Source organism: Eretmochelys imbricata, chromosome 6 (genome assembly GCF_965152235.1).
Source record: "Eretmochelys imbricata isolate rEreImb1 chromosome 6, rEreImb1.hap1, whole genome shotgun sequence".
NCBI lineage: Eukaryota > Metazoa > Chordata > Testudines > Cheloniidae > Eretmochelys > Eretmochelys imbricata.
The window spans coordinates 111,935,685-111,956,762 of NC_135577.1; positions in this window are offsets into that span (position 1 = coordinate 111,935,685).

Below are 21,078 nucleotides of genomic sequence, written 5' to 3' on the forward strand. Positions count from 1 at the left end.
ACAGATGTTATTGCAACCTGGAATGTGTAGGGGTGGGTGCTCAAAGACCGCACTTGCCAACACCTGTAGCCTGGTTGGATAGTCACAATTCTACGATTACACTTATATAATATGCATGCACAGGCCTATTTTGTGACAATGGAGCACAATTCAACTCCCCGTCAGCTCAATGGGAGTCTTTCCATGGATTTTAATGGGAGCTGAATTGGGCCCTTAGCGCTCCAAATCCACATAAGGGGATGAGAAATGGGGAGGTGCATTGCACCAGTTACAGTGACCGGAGATGGTTGGCGTGCAGGGGAGACAGACTTCTGGCAGCAGTCCTGGGGAGACTGCACCTCCATTTTTTTTGGAGGTATAGCGTGTTCCTTCTCTTCCCTCTTGATCATGCTCCTGCTACTTACCTCCACACAACCCTTGCATGTGTGTTGCCATTGATCATCTGGCAATGCTAACCCTTGCCACAACTGGCATTCAAGAAGCACACGAGTCAATAATCCCTTGGGGGAGCCCCAAACATTCACCTGAGGCAGCCAAAATCTGGCCCATGGTGGGACATTCCCCAGCGTATTCAGCATTTAACTGGATGTTTGGAAGATGCAACATGTTCCAAATGTTCTGTGACATGTACAGACAAAGGACAAGCATGTTGGACGTGCATTTTAGCAAGATAATGTTTTCTTACACAATTGTGAACAAAAATAAAAACCAATTTCAGTGTGAAAATACATATAGTTAGTTATTTAACCTTTGTCACTGAAAGCCAATAGTAACGACTGCACTAACTCGTCACTGCTGTCTGAGTCGCTATAAATAGCGGTTGAAGAAGAATCTTTGGACTGATTGCAGAGAGAGGCAATTATTTCCCAATTTTGGGGGGGGAAAAAGAACCATGCAAAGGAGGGGGATTCACAGTGGAAACAGAGCAAAACACTAATAAACTGTAGAAACCACGCACCGTATATTACAGGGCAATTAGAGCTTTATTTCCTACAGTTCTGGGTATCTGTATGGGACAAATGACCGGGAACTTGTTGGCTGGCTGCATACATTAAACCCAGCATAATTAATGATAAAAAGCAAAATGCTGTGTTTGCTTCCTGTGCATGTCTGCAGGGGGGAAATTAGTTTTACCCCTTTTCCTGCTTTACAATGTCTAAAGAGAGCCTGCTAATGTTCAATTATATAAATGGACAGCGTTTTAAAAGGAGCCTAAATGTTATCTTACTGATTTTTAAAATCTGCCTGATCTCGAAGATGGTGGGAAATATACTTCAGGTGTTCAAAGGTAAAAGAAATGGGGAATTAATAGAAGCAAAACTTGGCTTTTGGTGAGTAAAGTCAATGTCAACATTTTTACACAGTACTTTGAGCATATAAAATGCAAAGAAAAGCTGCATAGTGCGATGGATAGGGTACTATACTAGGGCTAAGGACTCCAGCTTCTTTCTCCTGCTCTGCCCCTGACTTATGAATGATCACAGAGCAGTCACTTACCTTGGTGCCATAGTTTCTCCACATGCAGAGCGGTGGAGGTAATGCTTACCTGCTGTTTGTAAAACACAGAGACTTATAGAGGAAAAGTGCTGTATGTGTGTGACATATTTGCATATTGCCAGTATAAAATGCATCGCATGTACTTTATTAATAAAGAGAAGCAGATTGGTCTTCCTGTCTGGAAGTGGATTTAGTGTTCCAAACTGCCTATTTCCCTACATACGGTAGAACCTCAGAGTTATGAACCCACTGGTCAAACACACCCCTCATTTGGAATCAGAAGTACATCGTCAAGCAGCAGCAGAGACCAAAAAGCAAAGCAAACACTGTATAGTGCCGTGTTTAAATGTAAACTACTAAAAAGATAAAGGGAAAGTTTTAAAAAAAAATTGACAAGGTAAGGAAACAGTTTCTGTGCTTGTTTCATTTAAATTAAGATGGTTAAAACCAGCATTTTTTCTGTATAGTAAAGTTTCAGAGCTGTATTAAGTCAATGTTCAGTTGTAAACTTTTGAAAGAACAACCATAACGTTTTGTTCAGAGTTCCGAACATTTCAGAGTTCCGAACAGCCTCCATTCCCGAGGTGTTGGTAACTCGGAGGTTCTACTGTAGTTTTTATTTATCTAGTCTCACTAAGACTTGAGCGTTGTCGACACACAAACTAGTGTTGGCTTAGCTAACTTGGTTTGAATAGCTTATCTAATCTTGAAGCTGGTGCAAGTTTGCATGTATGCAAAAGGTCAGTTTAAAAAACCACGCACATACATCCCCCTGGCAGACGTGGAAAGGACTGAATGGAAGCTGGAGAATGAAACTGAAGTGAAAAATGTTGCAGCACTGAGTGTGTTAGAATCACTTTGCAGGATTTCATGTAGGAGATGGAGTAGAGACTGGAAATACTGAATCCATTAGTGTTTTCTAGCTTGCTGTTGAGGCCTTATCAACCTCACTACCCAAATGTTAACTTATTGTCAAAACAATACAGCTTTATGCAATGAAATACTCTAGTTTCCATGCATAAAGTGTCTGATGAAGCCCCTAAATCTTTTGTTCTTTCGTTCTAGAACTGAACCAGACAGACCGTCAAATATGTTTTATGCCACCATGAACAAGCTGTGGAGAGGGCCATTCACTTTGATATTTTGGTGAGGGCTGGTGGGATATTTTTATATGTAAAAAAACCTCATCTAATGTAGAAGAGGGTTGTTAGAGGATTCCATTACCTTTTTACTTCAGTAATTACTTAATGCTGAGCTTTCCTAAATTGACATGCCAGTGGGTCCTGTGGACTTGATTGCCTCGATCATTAATCTCTCTCACTCGGAGCTGAATTGCTCCATCTACTTTTCATTAGGAAGGGTTGTTAACTCTCCCCCGACACAAATCAAGGAGCTAAAGCTGAGCTGTACCAGTGCAAGTCTGAGAGTATGTCTGTCTGGAAACTTCTGGAGTTTCCAAGGTGCCCTAGTCCCATGTTGCATGCTGAAATCTGTACTTAAGTGTATAAAACAGCCATGTTTGCAAATAAATGCTCATCAACATGTGAGTGTAGCAACTGAATGTTTTGTTAAGGTGCCCATGTTTGGAAATTGGGCCCAGTACTTTCCTTTCTCCATAGTCCTATATTTTAGTTGCCTGGAAGTGAAATCCATGTCAGAAAAATGTATATTTCACTAATAGAGTAAATCTGGTCCAACCTATCATGGATCATTCCCAAGTCTACCCAACATTAACAAGCTGGTTCAGTTTTTTCTCACCCAGATGTTCCCTTGGTACTGTCATCAGCCCTTGCAAAAGCAAAACAAAAACTACTTTGTTTTAGGTGTATGTTTGCCCCCCTTTTATGGTCTCTTCCTGCAAACACTTGTGCAATCAAGTTTTACTGGAATAAATGTTCATAGAAAGTGAATGTTAAGATTCTCAAATGCCCCTAATAAAACAGATTTTTTTTTTTCTTTTTGGAGTTGCAGTATCTGTAGTTTTTCATGCTTGAAGTTAGGTTCTCAGTTCTTCTCTATTTGGAGAACAAAAAATGCCACATTACTTATGTGACTAATCATAACTAAGCAATACAGCTTTGCTTTCAAATAGCAAACCGGAAACAAGGGAATTGAAGGGGTTGGTAGAACTCCTTGAATAATTTGAGCAAAGTGTAACCTCGTCACAGCCATTCCATAAAGGGAGCATAAACTAGGCCAGTAACCCTCAGATGGCAGCTTTTGTGCCGCAAGTAGCTCTTTAAAGTGTCTCCTGTGGGTCTTCGCAGTACATGATATTAAAACACTGAGAGACTTAATTATTAACCAATCAATTTTAATTAGCCAATAACCAATATTACTATGTTAACAAATTATCAACTTGCACTACATTATTAATTTATTTATTGTGAGAATAATATATAAACTAAATATTTCCCATCATACTGTTTAAATATGAATCTATAGTACTATAGTAAATGAAACAATGAATTCACACCGCTGTGGCTCTTTTGGCTCTTGAACCAGAGGTCTGAGAATCACTGAACTAGTCAATTCTATTTCATGATGCACTAATCGTTCATTTGTAAGCATTGTAGGGTAAGCTTCCCCTCCCGTGCCCGCTGGATTCCAATGCCTTTTATATTGCACATGCGGTAAAACCTCAGAGTTCTGAACACCTCGGGAATGGAGGCTGTTCGGAACTCTGAACAAAAGGTTATGGTTGCCCTTTCAAAAGTTTACAACTGAACATTGACTTAATACAGCTCTGAAACTTTACCATGCAGAAGAAAAGCGGCGCTTTTAACCATCTTAATTTAAATGAAACAACCGCTCATTTAAACAGTTTCCTTATTTCTCCAAAAAAATTAAGTTTTTTGTCTCTGCTGCTGCAGGATTGTGTACTTCCAGTTCCAAATGAGGCGTGTGGTTGACTGGTCAGTTCATAACTCTGGTGGTTGTAGCTCCGATGTTCTATGTACTGTTCGCAGTTGATGCTGGTGTCCTGCTCAGGCCCCTAAGATCTCACTTTAGAATCTGGATGCGAGAAGATAGCCCCAGTAAATAACTATTGACAACATAACACCTTATCTGTTCAGTATTGTACACTGCCCAATAGCCCCTTAATTATGGAATGTGCTTATTCTTTTTCTCCCAGATTCTTTCCTTTTTCAAACCACTTAAAACACCTGTGAGTTTATAATTATGTGAGAGAATAAAACTCCCCTCTGCTAGATTTGCCAGGCATTTTGCCATCTTTGTGTCTATCCTTTAGAGGAGGGAGGGTCTCAGAGATCAGGCTGCAGCTGAAACATCTACACTGCAATTAAACAGCCCTTTAGCCTGAGCCCTGCAAGCCTCAGTCAGCTGGCAAGGGCCAGCCCTGGGAGCCCACTTACAGTATAGACACACCGTAAGGGCCCTCCCCCGCCCCCAGCAGGAACAGTCTTTATTTTTGTGTATTGTACAGGGATATGAATGTTGCAGGCACTAAACATAGGAGCTAATACAAGTCCCTGTTGTACTTCATGTCTTTCCATTGACTTCAGTGAGAATTGGACCAGGCTGATGCTAACTTTACAGCAAACACTATCTCAAATGATTACCAATCAGCTGCTCTCATTAGTATCAAGGTCTAGGCAGAAACCTGACAGGAAAAGATACAGGAATTTGTGCTTACTAATGGCCTGTTCACTTCTCTGCTTCTCCACTGTCTAAAGAGGGACCAAATTAGCATACTGTGTGTGAAGGCAGCAAGGTATCAGCAATGCTGTCTCAACCAGATGCTGCTTTCATTTGATCTTTAACACTCTCTCCAAAAAGCTACACTGCACTGAGGGTTTATGGGAGAGAATTAGATTTGTATTCAGCCCACATTTTTTGCAGTGTTTTGTCTTCTAGTGATAGCCTTTTCTTGGGTCGAATTGCTTTATTCTCTATGGGGTCAGTAGTGACATGGGAACATGAGGGCAGTAAAGAGGGTGTGTCTCGTTTACTGCTGCTTTATCATATATGAAGCTGTCCTGACAAGCAGCGGAGCATTTTTGCTTGTGTTTTTACATTTAGAAATTCAGAGGTAGTCTGTGTGGAAACAGGGTTGTGATACCACAATAGTACAGTTGAACCTCAGAGTTATGAACACCAGAGTTACGTACTGGCCAGTCAGCCACACACCTCATTTGGAACTGCAAGTACGCAATCCAGCAGCAGCAGAGAACAAAAAGGAGGGGGGCGGGGGAAAGGAAATACAGTACAGTGCTAGGTTAAACATAAATTACTGAAAAAAAAAAAAAAAAAAAAAGGGAAAGTTGCATTTTTTTTCTTCGTAGTAACAGTTCAAAGTTGCATTAGGTCAATGTTCAGTTGTAAATTTTTTAAGGAACAACCATAATGTGTTGTTCAGAGTAACAAACATTTCAGAGTTGCGAATGGCCTCCATTCCCGAGGTGTTCGAAACTCTGAGGTTCTGCTGTAAGTAAAGTGAAATCCGATCCATTGAGATGGGAAGTAGGTTTTATGTGGAATGTTTTAAAACCATGTTTAACCACACCTACTTTACTAAAATACCGGAGAGGACTGAAGTTTTGCTAAAGCTCAAGCGCGTCCACCTCTGTTAAAGGCTTCAAACATGAGCCACCGCAGGTTAGAAATTTGTTTTTTAACCTCTACGGTCTGTCTGCACTGCACGCTCCTTACAGCGGTAGGTAGAGTACAGTGCCCCCAGCATGGGTATAAATAGCATGTTGATGGTGGGCACGGCTTGGGCAAGTAAAGACACGCCCGAACCCTGTGGGTATGTACCCTACATGGCTGTCTACACGCCCAGGCAGTGCCTCCTGTGTCTACAGTACAGTTTTTAGCAGGGTAGTGTCCCACGGCTGGAGCCCGTCACAAGTTGCTGCTGGAGCCTTTCCTCACTGCTGCCCTCCTGCCAGAGTCTTTCACAGACACACGTCACTACACGCTGCAGTGCAGATGCAACCTGCTTTTTGTTGTGGCGTGTAGCTACATGTATCCTACGCACACCACTCCACTGGCATGCAGTGCAGACATAACTTAAGAGTAGCGTGGCAGTCCTGTGGAATTCAGAGCACTACCAAACATTGTTACTGTGCTTATACAGTGGAGGAAAGCTAAAATGGCTGCCTGCTTGTGCCAGAACTCAAACCAAGGTTAACTTGCCTGCGAGCTGAATGCAGAAGGTGCTCGTGTCAGTGAGAAAAAATTGTGAAGGCTGCTCACGGCTAGGGAATTCTAGGAGTTGCCTGCTCGTAGGAAGGATGTATCCAACTGCTTGTGTAACACTTGGATTGCCACACTAGTTTTATTTTTTTGTAGCAAAAGCCTGTGAGCAAATATTGTGCAGCCGCCTGCTGACAATTGTGTATGTGGGGTGAAAAGTATTTCATGACCTTTGTAATGCAGAATTCTCTGCAGTGGAGATGTTTCAGAGTAACAGCCGTGTTAGTCTGTATTCGCAAAAAGAGAAGGAGGACTTGTGGCACCTTATGAGTACTCCTTTTCTTTCTGCAGTGGAGAGGCATCCAAAGGGGCCTAGCCACATCAGGATGCCATTTCACTAGGTGCTGTACAAGTACACAAGCGCTGGACAAGTTAGTGTTGCTTATTTTGAGTAGAAGGAAGGAGAAAATGGACTTAGCCCAGTTGTCTGGTAGCGGGAAATATGTATAAAATGTAGCATGGGACTGGAACTTTGCCCTATTAAGTCAATGGGAGTTCTGCTGTTAGCTTTAGTGGGAGCAGGATTTGGCTCTGGCTGGTTAGAAGTATGGCTGACTAGGATGGTGATGTGCCACAGAGGCTACATGAAGGTTGTGGGTCCGTACTTAAATGCTGCTAGAGATGTTCTACGCTTGCAGTGAGTATACGGCACTAAGACTCCAGCTGTCTGTCAGGTGTTCTGGGAAGAGACCTCGCTGTAGGCCTGGTTCTTTAGCCATCTCAAATTCTACAGTGTCCTTGTATAACTGAGGTGCTGGTAGGAGGCACCGCCACTGGCTTGGTTCTTGAGCTATGAAAGCCCCCTCTGTACCTACTATGGAGCAGTAGTAGAGGCAACTAGAATAGATGAACGTGGATGGGTTAGTCCATGTTAAGAGTTTTTCAGCTCTGCATTGAAAACACACAAGTCATTTCCTGTTTTGTTACTGCGTCCAGAGTTAAAGAGCAGGTTTGGGACAAGCAGGTGGAGCGTAATGATTGCAACTATATCAACCAGATCTCCAAAGCCCAGTCTGCACAAGAACCTGACCCACTGATGATGTCCAGTGGTCATGACAAGTGCCTTGAATCAATGTCGAAAATGATTTGAGGTGCTGGTGTAGACAGGAGCATTTTCAGCAGAATGATAAAGTCAGATTGTGATGTGATTCTACCCAATATCTGACTTGGCCCCTTCAGCCCTGTAACAATTTCTGAATTGGTGCTGAAATGTTTGTCCACTGCATATGCTTGCAGAAAATCCTTTTTCTGCCTGCATTCAGGAGACCCATTCACAACAATTAGCAGCAGCAGGTCATTTTCCTGGAGTAGCTGGGGCTTTGGAGAACAGTGTCTTACTTTCTTTAATGTGTGACTGTTTTTTTATTCTGAATGAGTTGTTTTTGTACAGGAACCCCTAGAGTCAATCATCTATGTGGGCTACGGCATGATTTGTTTTGTTTTTCTGATACACTAATTATTCCTAAGAGGCATAATTTCTGCTCTGTTTTAAGGTATTTCAGTTTTGATGACAAAGTAACATATTGTTTAAGTAAATTAGTATGTGAAAACTGTGTGCCCCGTAGTGTTTGATTAATGCCTGCAGAAGCTTTCTGAAGGCACATGCGTGTGGCAGGGGGCCAAAAGAGGGTGCATGCCAGCTGTCTGAAGTTTTTTTTCCAGCAAAGATTTAGGAGGAATTTTGTGGGAACTGCTAGGAAAGTGCATAGGTGTTTTTTTAATTATTATTTATTTATTTATTTTAATAGTCAGTCTGCTTCTAGGAGGAAAGAGATATTTTGTGGGGGATGTTTGGTTAACTCCACAAAGCCCCTTAGCTGTTGTGCTTTCAGAAATTGCTTCAAGTTGCTGAAAGCAATCATTGGGCTCACCTTGAAATTGCAGTTATGGGGGAGAGTCCTCTTTTGGCCATTTCCAGTGTCAACACTTCAGAAAGGATGTTGGTAAGATTGGAGCGGGTTCAGAGAAGAACTACAAGAATGATTTCAGGCCCATGAGAGACTAAAGGAGCTCAATCTATTTATCTTATCAAAGAAGTGACTTGATTCATGATCTAGAAGTACCTACAAGGAGAGAACAATTTTGAGAGCAGAGGGAGGGCTCTTTAGTCTAGCAGAGGTATAACAAAATCCAGTGACTAGATGCTGAAGCTAGACAAATCAAAACTGGAAGTAAGGGACATGTTGTTAACAGTGAGGGGAATTTACCACTGGTTACATCAGGATGTGGCAGAATCTGAGCTATGGCATATCACTTTGAAAGACACTCCGGCTTTATTTATAGACTCGCGTGATAGAGAACCCACAATGTCCCTAGGCAAGTTGTTCCTGATTAATTACATTCACTGTTTTAAAAGGCGTGCCTTATTACTACCCCAGTTTGGTCTAACTTCAGCTGTCAACCACTGGACCTCATTGTGCCAAAGTGCAGTCTACAACCAGAAATCTGTGCCCCATATTGATATTGGTAAAGCAGGATCAAGTTACCACTTCACCTTCTTTCGGATAAATGAAACAGATTGAGCATCTGAAATCTCTCACCACAATCTCTCATGTTTTCCAGACCTTGAATCACTCTTGTATCATTCAACAGCATGGTGAATGGTAGCAGTGGTTGTGATATGAGGGCGTTCTTTTATCTTTGGTGGTGGCGTTATCCAGAGATACTGTCTGGAATATCTGGTCTAATGGGTTTCCTTCATTCCATCTGCTTTAAAGAAAAGATGCTCCTCTACCTTCCAGCCTAACAGGGTTTTGCTGTAGCAACCTCCCTCTTATCAATGAAACTGACTTCCTTTCTTTGTATGTTGTTCACACAAGACTACTGAACAGGAATGAAATGTGCATCTGTGGATGTGCTGACTGTTTGGGGAATTTGGCAAAAGCTAGTATCCTAGCACACAGGAATGTTTTAAGTGCAATAAGGGATTAAACGTTTGCCCAACAAGTAGAGCGGTATGTTAAATGCTTGAAAGAAAGCTTTCCTGGGGGGCTCCTGCTAAACTCACTTTCTGATCCTTGAGCACATCCAACTGGAAATCCAGATTGATTCTGCCGCCTCTCAGCTGTGATCTCTGCACTCTATTAGGCAGAAGGCAAAGTGCAAATCTTTAGCAGTTAAACAGAGTCCATAAGGAAATGGCGCTGTGCTGTCGATCTGGGGGTCTTGTGGGACTAGAAATCCCAAGTCACTGTTACTGAATAGGGCAGCGAATTGGAATCCTCAGATAAGGAAAAGGGCAAGATGGCTGTCTTTTTATTATTATTCCTAGGCAGAAATATAAAGATAGTGATAATACTGTATTGGGTAAGCCACTTTTATTCAGTCATAAGAACAGCCACACTGGGCCAGACCAATGGTCAATCTAGCCCAGGATCCCGTCTCCGAGAGTGGCCAGAGGAATGACCAGAACAGGGCAATTTCAAGAGATCCATCCTTTGCCATCCAGGCCCAGCTTCTGGCGGTCTGCAAGAGATTTTTATATGTAGCCTCCTAAACAGGCGGTGAAACGTAAGCATCTCCGCTTCCTGTGATGCTCTCCTGGGCCATGTGTTTCTATGCCATAGGGAGGGATGGGGAACTAGTTTGACAATGGTAGGAGCAGGGACATGCACAAGGAGAGACAAGCAGGGACATTCTCCCCCCATCACCCCCTCCCCCCAGTAATCAGCGCGGGAGGCACAGAGCCCCTCTGGCCCCCAAGGCTGGGGCGGGGACCAAGAGCTCCTCCAGCCCAGAGCCACAGCAGGAGCACAGAACACCCCTCTCCAAAAAACAGTAACATTAAAATTCCTGCACGTACCCCTGATTAGGGGGCTGGTGTCCTGACATCTCTAACTGGTACGGCAGTCACTTTTGTCTTACTTTTCATCTGGTCCTCTTCCTTCCCCCGTCCTCCATTTATCTGTTACCCACCTGTTGTCTCAATCTATGGAGCGAGATTGTAAGCTTGGAAGGGCAGGAACTGTGGTTTTTACCATATGTAGAAAAGGAGGGCGCTGATCCACAACTGGAGCCTCTTTGAGCTAACACAAAAGAATAACTAATAAAAGATCTAGTGTAGATTTGTTAGGTAGCAAATGCCAGCTCCAGTGGAGAGGCTGATCTATGTCAGAACATTAAAGACACTAGTCAGTCATATCGTAACTGACAGTATAGATTTTTTTAAAAATGTTCTGAGTGTTATTAAATGGTCAATAAATCTGGCCCAAACACATGACTGATTTTGGAACATAAGAAGGGCCATACCGGGTCAGACTAAAAGTCCATCTAGCCCAATATCCTGTCTTCCGACAGTGGCCAATGCCAGGTGCCCCAGAGGGAATGGACAGAACCGGTAATCTCAGCAAGTGATCCATCCCCAGTCGTCCATTCCCAGCTTCTGCTTTTTTGCTTAAATTCTAACTATGTTCAATCAGGTCAGATGGAGAGGATGCTGAGAGACCCTCCAAAGTGTTTGGTGATTCTGTATTGAATCTTCTCAAAGGTAAATTTCTATCCTGAGATGACATCACTCAAATCTCATGTTCACCCAGAAGATTATTTAGCACCTAAATTGATAAAAGCATCTCAGGAGTTTTGAAATAATTGGAAAGCTATTGGATCTTTGAGGGAGGCCAAACGAAGGATAAATGGGACTATTTAAATGATCTCCCATTAATGCAGACATGAAAGTACTGGCAGACTGCTAGCTGGTAGATAAGAAAAAATGATTATGTAGAAACTTGATTTGAACCTAGTGGGATTTATTGAAGTCAGCCTGCTGCTAACCTTAAGCAGTGGACAAAAATTATGTGCTGTGTTGGGAGAGAAATTTGCAAACTCTGGTACAGAATGAGTAATAAGTGTAAATCAACTCAAAACGAGCTGCGCGTATTCTCGGAACAGCAGAATACACAAGTGCAGCATTTGGCTAGATTGCTAGGCCTTAAAATAAGATGATGTTGCCTACATTTCATATAGGCATTTGCTGGCATTTTCTATATTTATAGAAGCAGACTCTATTGGTTTATGTGATCTCCTTTACTTTAGTTTCACTACAGTGTAATCACCCAGATAGATAACATCTTGCATATGGTACTCTCTTCATACTCTCCTAGATGTCTGTGATAATACCCAATAACCTATCCAGTTTATCTGATACTGCAACCTGTTACTTGAGAGCTAACTATAGAGCCGGCGGTATTACTTTCCAATCTGGACCCTCCCATTTACACAGAGGCTTTCAACCACATGGCTATCAAAGTTCTCTTCAAAGTTTACAGCCCCCTCCCTCCTTGTAACTGCAAGAGGAGTGAAACCAATCTTTTCTCTTTTGTGTAAAGGAGACTATAATTAAATGTCCCTTTTCCTTGACATTTCCTATGATGATCTAAATTAGAGTTAGGCTGAAGCATTTGTTAGAGACTCAGGTGGTGTTGCCATTTATTTTATATAGTCCTGATGGTACTCAGTAGCTCCAGTCAGGATCGGGTCTCCGTTGTGGTTGGTACTGTGCAAGTCTATATGAAGACATGGTTCCCTCTTTAAAGACCTTCCTGACCCGCAGATTTGTGTTGCTTGTGAACTTCCCACAGAAGACTATTTTATTCATCTATCGTGGGTTACACAAGTTACAAGCCAGCAGTGGGTATGTCTACACTGTAACGTAAGTCCAGGCCCAGACTCAGGCTCAAGCCTAACCCGCGTTCCATCTACACACAAATCATGCTGACTCAGGGTCTCAGGACCCTGTGGGGGTGGAAGGTCTGAGTACAGCAGCAGCCCAGTGAGTCAGCTTTCCATTGTCTTTCCATTGTCTTTTGACCACCCAGCCACTATCAGAGATCCTTCTGTGATTGCAATGGAGACCGAACAGAACAAGCCTTTTGCAAAGCACGCTACTTCTTGGTCATGGGATCACAGCTTGATTTTGGTGACTCTTTGGTGCAAGGCCAGAAAAACTGTGGACCAGGAATGATCCTGCACACCAGCAAATAGCCAAGAAGCTGAGAGTGTTGCAAATTTACTGGACCAGGGACCAGTGCAGGGAGTGGATTAAGTAGCTCAAGAGTGAGTACTGGAAAACCAGGGACCAGAAGTGCACCTCTGGTAACTTGCCAACATTGTACCCATTTGATGAGGAGTTTGACTGGGTGCTGGGCACTGTGCCCAGCAGAAAGCCAACTATGGTGCATGATGATTTGGTCAGCTGGGATGGTGCCCTGCTGGTCCAAGAACTGACAGGAGTCAGCAGCCAGCAACCCAATCAAACAGCCTGTTTGATGCACCCCCAAGGAACAGCTTGCAGCAGACACAGAAGGGACAGGAGCTACCCTACCCCCATTTCATATGTAGTGTCATTCACAAGCACATTGAATGTGAATCAAGCCACTCTCCTAACCCAATGAATTAGCCCTATTGCCCCACAAGCACAGTCAGTGGAACTATTCCCCCTCTTCCACTGGGCCATGCAAGTTCCTAAAGTGGGAGAACAAACAGTGGCATAGCCAGGTGGAAAAAACAGGGGGAGCGGAGATTAAAAAAAGTACTCACCCGGCAGTGCTCCAGTCTTCAGCAGCACTTTGGTATCGGGTCCTTCACTCACTCCGGCGGGATTTCAATCTGCTAAAAGCCCATTCGACCACATTCAACACCTGCTGAGAGTGTAATTAAACCGTCTCTTGCCAGGGCCTCTGAAATCCGGTTACAGTTTCATAAGCCAAGGCAAAAGCGGATATGTGAGGTCCCCCAGCATAACGGTAGGGACAGTAACTCCATTTATGACCATGTCTTTTGGTGGGAATAATGTCCCAACTTGTCCATGAATGTTGACTCCTGAGCGGGGAAAATCCCTGGCACCGTGAACTTTCCCACTGCAGCCCACATTGAAATTCATGAATTGACCTCTGTGGTCCATGAGGGCCTGCATAGCAATGGAGTAGTATCCTTTGCAGTTTATGTTCTCATGTTCTCCTTGAGGAGGGCATATTATGGGCACACATCAATGGCTCTGGTGCAGTTAGGGAACCCCATTCTCTCAAAGTCAGCAATTCCCTCAGGAATAGCTTTTATGCCTGCCATTGCATGCCTGGTTGCCAGAGAAACCTCCACCACCACTTTACTCACAGTCGACTTTCTGATGCCAAATTGATTGGTGACAGCACTGTAGCAGTCTGGGGTAGCCAGCATCCAGACCGATATAGCGACCGCTTCTGGACCAGCCAAGGTTACCTCACGCATGTGTCGTTACACTGGAGGATTGGGGCGAGCTGCTCACAAAGCTGCAGAAATATTCTGGACCCACTGCTGGTCATCCCAGGTCTGCATGATGATGTGATCCTACCCGTCTGTGCTTGTGGCCCTGTGCCAGAAGCACTGGTTTACTTAGTTAGCCTGAGTAGTTATAGCAAGTGTAATGAGCAGCATCAGCCCGTGCAAGTCTGCCATCATGTGCTCTGTCAGGTGCCATTAATGGGTCAGAAAATGCCTCTCTGAAGCTCTACGAGATTCCTGACACAGGAGTGAAAGCACAAGCAAGAGAAGTTCATGAAAAGGCACCTCCTCCATATTGCTTGGCAGGCTGTGATGGTGGGCTGTTCAGACTTCCTCTAGTGCAGGTGGGCAGTAAAGTTTTCCCACCATGGATGATGGTCAAAAGGCTGGAGCGGCCACATTTCAGGAGTGCATTAGGGAGTCTGGGATATTCTTGGTTTGACAAGGGTCTATGTGCTGTAGTGTAGACACCAGAGCACAGGGTTCGAGCCCAGGTTAGAAAATTCTTAATGTCGGGTTAACAATCAGTGTAGATGCTCAAGCCCCAGGTTCTCCAACCTGGGTCAGCTGACTCAAATCCCACTAACCCTGGGCTTGCATTGCAGTGTAGATAAACCCGGCTAAGGTGTGTGTTTTATGTAACAAACTACATTGCGAGAATACTAGGTATGCTTCATTGTCAATGTCATTCTAGCCATCTGTTGTTCAGCACCAAGGTTTAAAAGGTGGAAGGAAAATAATCTGTCAAACTTTCTTCTGTAAAACCATATCACTTGGTGGACAGCAGCATATATAAAAATCTGTCGGAATAAAGGCAACACTGTAGGATACTAAGTGTCAAAATGAAATTTAGCGGTCAAAAGAGAAAATAATATACTAAAACTCCAAGCAGAAAATGTAAGGAAGATCAACATGCTTTAACATGTAGCCTTTGCTAGGACCTGTATAATTCATTCAGTCTTCTCACTCTATCACTCCAAACAATATTGGTCAATTAAACACAAATTGACCTCTGAGAATATGAGCTCCTGTGATGGCTCTTTAAAATTCCAGTTCAAGCAACTATGTTAAATGACATGTCAATTTCATTATATATTGCATCAGCTGAATCTCTAACAAAGTCTCTGCTTTAACTCTAACTTAGATTATCACAGGAAACATCAAGAAAAAGGGCCATTTAATTATAATCGGCTGTAGACACAAAACAAAAGAAAGGATTAGCTCAATATTAATTTCCTCCACAAGGACTAAACAACCACCACCAAGAATCCTGATTGCCAACGATCAGCTTTCAAGTGATATATACAGTAGCTGATGTGCAACCAATGTGGGAGGATTGGTAAATATAATTTACGTCTACTAGTAAGTTGATAGCTACCACTCCAAAAATGTGCTCTATGATAAATCAACAATGGATTTCTCAAGTACACATGTTTATTCAATTGCTTGTTTAGCTTCCAGCCACATCATGTCTTTTTTTCTCCTTGTACATGCCTCTGCTGGAGTGCTGAGAACTTCCCTGTTTCTTAAAGTGAACTTAGTGCTCATGGAAAGTACCGGAGACAGAAGTCTTCCAGCTACAGACAAGTGGCAGCAGCCCACAATGGATCTAGTGTGGTGTTCACTGGACCATTAAAGTTGATTTTCAATAAGTCTAGGAGAACTGGGGAAGACTGGAAGAAAGCGAACATTGTGCCCATTTTTAAAAAGGTTAAACAGGATGACCTGAGTAATTAACAGCCTGGCATTGATCTGGGGCAATAGAATGGAACAGCTGATATGGGATTCTATGAATAAAGAATTCAGTGAGAGTAATGTGATTAATACAAGTCAGCATGGGTTTATGGAAAATAAATTCTCTGCACTTGTCCTTGTTGAACGTCATCAGATTTCTTCATCAAATTTTCCTCCAATTTGTCTAGGTCACTCTGGACCCTATGCCTACCCTCCAGTGTATCTACCTCTCCCCCCAGTTTGGTGTCATCTGCGAACTTGCTGAGGGTGCAATCCATCCCCTCATCCAGATCAGTGTTTCCCAAACTTGGGACACCACTTGTTCAGGGAAAGCCCCTAGCGGGCCGGGCCGGTTTGTTTACCTGCCGTGTCCGCAGGTTCGGCCGATCGCGTCTCCCACTGGCTGCGGTTCTCTGTGCCCGGCCAAAGGGGGCTGCTGGAAGTGGCAGCCAGTACGTCCCTTGGCCCGCGCCACTTCCCATAGCCCCCATTGCCTGGGCACAGTGAACTGTGGCCAGTGGGAGCTCCGATCAGCCGAACCCACGGACGCGGCAGGTAAACAAACCGGCCGGGCCTGCCGGGGCTTTCCCTGTACAAGCGGTGTCCCAAGTTTGAGAAACACTGATCCAGATCATTGATAAAGATGTTAAACAAAACCGGCCCCAGGACCAACCCCTGGGGTACTCCGCTTGATACCGGATGCCAACTAGACATCGAGCCGTTGATCGCTACTCGTTGAGCCCGACAATCTAGCCAGCTTTCTATCCACTTTATAGTCCAGTCATCCAATCCATTCTTTTTTAACTTGCTGGCAAGAATACTGTGGGAGACCATATCAAAAGCTTTGCTAAAGTCAAGATACATCACATCCACTGCTTTCCCCGCATCCACTGAGCCAGTTATCTCATCATAGGAGGCAATCAGGTTGATCAGGCATGACTTGCCCTTGGTGAATCCATGTTGACTGTTCCTGATCACCTTCCTCTCCTCCAAGTGCTTCAAAATGGATTCCTTGAGGACCTGCTCCATGATTTTGCCTGGGACTGAAGTGAGGCTGACCAGTCTGTAGTTCCGTGGGTTCTCTTTCTTCCCTTTTTTAAATATGGGCACTATATTTATCTTTTTCCAATTGCCCGGGACTTCCCCCAATCACCATGAATTTTCAAAGATAATGGCCAATGGCTCTGACTAACATGACTTGTTGCGGTATTAATTGCAGCTGAAAAGGAAGGAAGGTCTGTGATAGTCATGTTTGTAAAGTGCACTGAGATACTCAGATAGAAGATACTATAGAATTGCAGAGTATTGTTTCACCTCCCAGCATGTTAACCCAAGACCTTGAAGCATGACTGTATGTTTCCAGAATTGCATGAGCTTCATCTTTTTTGTAAATTGTCTGTTTAAAGTTGGATTCTGTAGCCCCAGAGCCTCCTTTCTCTGGGAAACCTAGTCTTATCTGATCTACTTAAAACAATATAACTCACAATGTGATAGTAGAATTTACTTGCTGGATACGTTCTTGGAGGGAGCACAATGATTCAAGTCTGCAGCTATATCCTGTGGTCCACAATAGCTTAAAATGAAAAATTTAAGCTTTCAAAAATGGGCACAGTGTAATTCCAAATCAATTCCACAGCATTTCAGTGTACACAGTGTTCCTCTGGTTGATCACCAGACTTGTTTTATGGGTTCTTTTTCTTCACCATCCCCACCAAAAAGTGAAAAATCGGATTATTTTGAGCTTCTGAACAGCTAGTTCTGATTTTCCGAGACCATAGAAAAGAAGTGCTGTACTATTTCTTATTGGCAGATAAATGATGCCTGGTGAAACGCAGATCTGAAATGCAAACATGGGAGAACAAGTGACTTTGAAATCAAAGCAGGAAAATGCAGCCGTTAAATAATTATGTGCTTGACAAATAACAGCACAGATGAACTGAATTGAGTTGCCCAGTTTCTAAAAACAGATGGTTACTTAAATTAAGAAGCAATTAAAGTCTTAATTAGTGACCCTTCACACAAACCAAGAATTGTCAACTGAGCTGAACAAATAATTTTTTTAAAAAGGTGAATAACTTAATTTGAAAAACATTGCAAAGATTGCAGAATAAATGACCTGACAAATATTCACCCAACTCCAGTCAGTGGTTTACATGAATATCAAATATGTTTGACTTTAGAATTGCTTGGTGCAATTTAGTTTATATATATATAAAATTAGGCTGAAGATATTCCAGAGCTCAGTTCTTAACTTATCCTCTCACTTGGCAGGAGCAGCTCTTGGAGGCTTTTTTCCCCTTTCATTCTCTATGATTAATTGTTTCACATCCTGGAACATCTAAGAAAAGAAGGCAGGTAAGGGGAAAACAGTAATTCATTATTATTGTTGGGACAAGATCACCATCCCATAAATTCCAGCGCCTATTTCTCATGTACATTAATAATGAATCTGAATTTTGTTAGTAAATAGGATCACATAGTAGCTGTATGAAATAACATCTAATCTAACAATGTTCTAGTATTCAGAGTAGCAGCCATGTTAGTCTATATCCGCAAAAAGAAAAGGAGGACTTGTGGCACTTTAGAGACTAACAAATTTATTTGAGCATAAGCTTTCGTGAGCTACAGCTCACTTAATCCTAGTATGATGCATTCCAGTGGAATGCATGTGTCTCCAAGACAGAGTAGCAGGCTGCTGGAAGAATGCACATCGTAGGCAAAAAATGTTATCTGTGCAAAAAAAAATTGGAATAAAATTCATCTTGTTTAATTTAAGCCAAGATTCATTATTCTTGTTATTTTGATGCACAGTTCCCGTGGGTATGTGAGAGAGGTGTTGAAAACAGAGGAGTGGGTTTGGATGAAAAGAAGGGAGGAAGGGAAAAATCAAAAAGGAAAGAGAGAGAATGCAAGAGGAAGGCAGGAATGAAGTAATGAAAGGGGGAAATGCAAAATAAGCAGAGCAAAAGGCTGAAAAGCATCATCCCTTCCACTCTCAGTAGTTGAACAGAGTATCTGCATGTGATGTACTGTATTCAATTCAGAGTTGGTGGTTGTCATAAAACCTATTGCTATTCTTCTCCCTGCTCTGCATTCATATTAACTGAGGGCTTATATAAGCAAAGTGTTTCTGTTTAAAACAATATTAGCGATGTATTAGATTCATTTGATTGTGAAGCATTAAGTTCAGCAGCTGGACAATTTTAAAGTAACGTTATAAGAAAGAAAATAAAAACAGATGCACAGTGTTTTCCAGAAGGAATGCTCTTTCTGAGTAAGTTTGTTGTCATAGCAGGGACAGGGAGTGATTGAGGTTCAGAACTGAGGGTAAATATGAGACTCACCTGATGCTTGAAAGAAGATATCCGGGCTACTATGAGTACAGAGCTTCTCCGTTAGCTCATTAAGTAGAGCTATTGCTTTGGGATGTAAAGGTCCTTCGTCCAAATTCCAGCTGGGGCAGATAATTCTTCTGGGGCAGATATTTGGACCATTTAGTCAGATGGTGAAGGAAGTCAGAGAGATTCTGGCCTGGTGGCATTTGCATCTGCCCTGCTATAGACCTTGCTCGGGGAGATCAAGAAAGAGATCAGACAACCTGAAGTTTTTAAAAAATGGTCATCAGGGATAAGAGGCCCCTGAGAGCCCCAATAATATAAAAACAAACAAAATCAAATTGTTTCAGGCTGTGAGCCTGTGAAGTAGTCAAACATCCTAGACTGGAAGCAATGTGGGGCACGGACCATCCTTTTGTTCTATATTTCTACAGCACCTAGATGATGGGGTCCTGGTTTGTGACTGGGGCTCCGAGTAGCTAAGAAATACAAATAATAAAAATCATAATAACTAATAACCACTGCTGAATAGGAGAAAATCCAGGTCAATGGAGCCTAACTTCTGCTTAATTTATGCGTGTGCGTGATGTACACGGCAGAGGATTTGCAGAATGGGAAAGCTGGGAATGTTGTAGTATGAAGGCAGGATTCTAGGGTCCAGGTCCTGAGTGCTTGCTAACCGGAGTCAGACTGCTTTGTGTGGGGACAGAAGTGGGGCTTGGACTCAAACCTCAGTCAGTGCCCAGGCTTAGCGTGCAATGTAGATGTATCCTGTGAGTCTTGTAAAAATGTCAGGTTTCAGAGTAACAGCCGTGTTAGTCTGTATTCGCAAAAAGAAAAGGAGTACTTTGTATGTATCTGATGAAGTGAGCTGTAGCTCACGAAAGCTTATGCTAAATAAATTGGTTAGTCTCTAAGGTGCCACAAGTACTCCTTTTCTTTTTGTAAAAATGTATTATGTATAATGAAGATAGCTTTGCTTGAGGAGCTACTGATATAGTCAGACCCCCTTTGTTAATAACATACATTCTGTTGCTGGTTTGGGTTCTTAATGAGTAGTGCCCAGTTAAATAGCAGATCTTATGCATTAAACTCTTCTAATGAATGTCTGTGACTCTGTTACCATCTACAAGCTTGAAATGCATGGTTGTGTGTCTGACCTTTTCTCTGGACTTATTGTTTGTTTAGCTAAGATCTTTTTATCACTGCATGCATCTGTAAGCCCCATCACTTTCGAAATGCTCTCCCACCCACAGTACATATGCTGTAGGTTGTACATGATTTTAAAAGAAGCAGCCCATTAGTGAAGTGATAAACGAGTGCTTAACTCCGCAACATTTAACTTGGGTGTCCTTTATTTCTCAGCTCTGGATCACCAGCCATCTGTGACTCAGGTTCAAGATGAGAAGTTTAATACAACAAGCTTCCCCCCCGCCCCTCCCCACTTCAGTAGCTGTAGAAGCAGATGGTCCAAATAGTTACAATTAATAACTTCATACATCAGGGTTCAATGATCCAAAGAACTCTGCTCTCTTGCCTAGACTGGAATATCTAGTCTTCCCTTAATATCTAAAACCCTAGGAACAATTGTGTACAATTTTTTAAATATGGATAGCTATGTTGCTATGCAGTCCACATATAATGTTGTATAATTCATAGGTATGAATCTATCCAAGCAGCCAAATTCATAGGTGTAATTATTTACGATCTTCAAGTGTTGGTTTAATTAATTTTGTTTTTTAAAGTCATTCCGCTGATTTCAAGCCTTTAAACTGAAGTTTCAAATCTATCCTTTCAAATGAAGCCACTGGAATTCAGTAGTTTTAGTCCCCAGCCTTAGAATATGACTATTGTATAAGGTTTTTATATCTGCTTTATTCCCCAACATTTTACAGAGCTGAATCACAGGAGATAAAAATGATGTATATGCAATGGAGAGAGGTGTGTTTTCAGGTGGCATTTGAAAAGTGGTGGAGAATTGGTGATGTAAAATGAAACAGGACAAAAAACAGAAAAGAACTAGATAAGTTCATGGAGG